Source organism: Eriocheir sinensis, unplaced genomic scaffold (genome assembly GCF_024679095.1).
Source record: "Eriocheir sinensis breed Jianghai 21 unplaced genomic scaffold, ASM2467909v1 Scaffold682, whole genome shotgun sequence".
Taxonomy (NCBI): Eukaryota; Metazoa; Arthropoda; class Malacostraca; order Decapoda; family Varunidae; genus Eriocheir; species Eriocheir sinensis.
In genome coordinates this window covers 84,916-87,918 of record NW_026112034.1, presented here as the reverse complement: position 1 = coordinate 87,918, position 3,003 = coordinate 84,916, and positions in this window count along the sequence as shown.

Below are 3,003 nucleotides of genomic sequence, written 5' to 3'. Positions count from 1 at the left end.
TAGTCGGTTGTTCGTTCGCTCGATCTCTCGTTCGTTCCTTCGTTCGCTCGCTCGCTCCGTTGGTCGGTTGTGTAGTCTGTTGTTCGTTCGCTCGATCTCTCGTTCGTTCCTTCGTTCGCTCGCTCGCTCCGTTGGTCGGTTGTGTAGTCGGTTGTTCGTTCGCTCGATCTCTCCTTTTTTCGTTCGTTCGTTCGTTCGCTCGCTCCGTTGGTCGGTTGTGTAGTCGGTTGCTCGTTCGCTCGATCTCTCGTTCGTTCGTTCCTTCGTTTGCTCGCTCGCTCCGTTGGTCGGTTGTGTAGTCTGTTGCTCGTTCGTTCGTTCCTTCGTTTGCTCGCTCGCTCCGTTGGTCGGTTGTGTAGTCGGTTGCTCGTTCGCTCGATCTCTCGTTCGTTCGTTCCTTCGTTTGCTCGCTCGCTCCGTTGGTCGGTTGTGTAGTCGGTTGCTCGTTCGCTCGATCTCTCGTTCGTTCGTTCCTTCGTTTGCTCGCTCTCTCCGTTGGTCGGTTGTTCGCTCGCTCATTCGTTCGTTGGTTCTTGTATTCGTCCGCCCGCTCGTTCTTTTATTGTTCGTTCGTTTGTTCGTTTTTGTAATCGTTCGCCTGCTCGTTTGTCCGCCCGCTCGTTCTTTTATTGTTTGTTCGTTCGTTTGTTCGTTCGTTCGGATGCTGGGTTGTGCGGTCGGTCGATCGGTCGTTTAGCCGGTTGGCAGGTCGGTCGTTTGCTTGTTCATTCGCTCGTTCGTTATTTCGTTCAGTCGTTCTCTCTCTCTCTCTCTCTCTCTCTCTCTCTCTCTCTCTCTCTCTCTCTCTCTCTCTCTCTCTCTCTCTCTCTCTCTCTCTCTCTCTCTCAAATAACAGAGAAAAACGAAAGATAATTAGAATATATCCGTCCGGCGCCTCAATTCTTCCTCCCCTCATACACACACACACACACACACACACACACACACACACACACACACACACACACACACACACACACACACACACACACACACACACACACGAGTTCCTTCTCCTCCTTCTCCTCCACCTTCCCTTCCTCTCCCTGTTCCTTCTCCCTCTCCTCCTCCACTTTTCCTTCCCCTTCCTCCTCTTCTTGCTCCTCTTTCTATTCCACAGGCTTCTCCTCCCTTCTATTGTTTTGCGAATTATATTATTTTTGTTTTGTTTTAATAGTTTTTTTTCTTTTTTTTACGGATTTTCATTGTTTTATTAGTTTTCTAATTTCTTGGGTATATTATTTTTTTAGGTTTTATTATTTTATTATTTTTATTTTTATTTTGTCATAGTGTAGAGTTGATTTTTTTTTGTTTGTGGATTTTTTTTTTTTTTTACTCTTTTTTTAAGGAACAAAACAAAAAAATTAAAGAAAAGAAGCACAGCTCCGCCCCGCGCCGCGCCCCCGCCTACCCTCCCTGGCCTGCCGCTGCTGCCGCTGCCGGTGCTCGTGTTCCTCCTGTCCCCCGAGTCTAGACGACAACGGTGCCCCTCCCCTTTCTTCCTCCTCCGCCTCTGGCCTTCGACATCTAAGCCAGGGTCAGCATCCCACCCCGACATCTAAGCCAGGGTCAGCATCCCACCCCGACATCTAAGCCAGGGTCAGCATCCCACCCCGACATCTAAGCCAGGGTCAGCATCCCACCCCGACATCTAAGCCAGGATCAGCATCCCATCCAGACATCTGAGCCAGGATCAGCATCCCACCCCGACATCTAAGCCAGGATCAGCATCCCATCCAGACATCTGAGCCAGGATCAGCATCCCACCCCGACATCTAAGCCAGGGTCAGCATCCCATCGTGACATCTGAACCAGGATCAGCATCCCACCCCGACATCTAAGCCAGGGTCAACATCCCACCCCGACATCTAAGCCAGGGTCAGCATCCCACCCGACATCTAAGCCAGGGTCAGCATCCCACCCCGACATCTAAGCCAGGGTCAGCATCCCACCCCGACATCTAAGCCAGGGTCAGCATCCAACCCCGACATCTAAGCCAGGGTCAGCATCCCACCCCGACATATAAGCCAGGGTCAGCATCCCACCCCGACATATAAGCCAGGGTCAGCATCCCACCCCGACATCTAAGCCAGGGTCAGCATCCCACCCCGACATCTAAGCCAGGGTCAGCATCCCACCCCGACATCTAAGCCAGGGTCAGCATCCCACCCCGACATCTAAGCCAGGATCAGCATCCCACCCCGACATCTAAGCCAGGGTCAGCATCCCACCCCGACATCTAAGCCAGGGTCAGCATCCCACCGCAACATATAAGCCGGTCAGCATCCCATCCTGACATATAAGCCAGGGTCAGCATCCCACCCCGACATATAAGCCAGGGTCAGCATCCCACCCCGACATCTAAGCCAGGGTCAGCATCCAACCCCGACATCTATGCCAGGGTCAGCATCACCCCGACATCTAAGCCAGGGTCAGCATACCACCCCGACATCTAAGCCAGGATCAGCATCCCACCCCGACATCTAAGCCAGGGTCAGCATCCCACCCCGACATCTAAGCCAGGGTCAGCATCCCCCCGACCTCTAAGCCAGGGTCAACATCCCACCCCGACATCTAAGCCAGGGTCAGCATCCCACCCCGACATCTAAGCCAGGGTCAGCATCCAACCCCGACATCTAAGCCAGGGTCAGCATCCCACCCCGACATCTAAGCCAGGGTCAGCATCCCACCCGACATATAAGCCAGGGTCAGCATCCCACCCGACATATAAGCCAGGGTCAGCATCCCACCCCGACATATAAGCCAGGGTCAGCATCCCACCCCGACATCTAAGCCAGGGTCAGCATCCCATCCCGACATCTAAGCCAGGGTCAGCATCCCACCCCGACATCTAAGCCAGGGTCAGCATCCCACCCCGACATCTAAGCCAGGGTCAGCATCACATCCCGACATCTAAGCCAGGGTCAGCATCCCACCCCGACATCTAAGCCAGGGTCAGCATCCCACCCCGACATCTAAGCCAGGGTCAGCATACCAACCCGA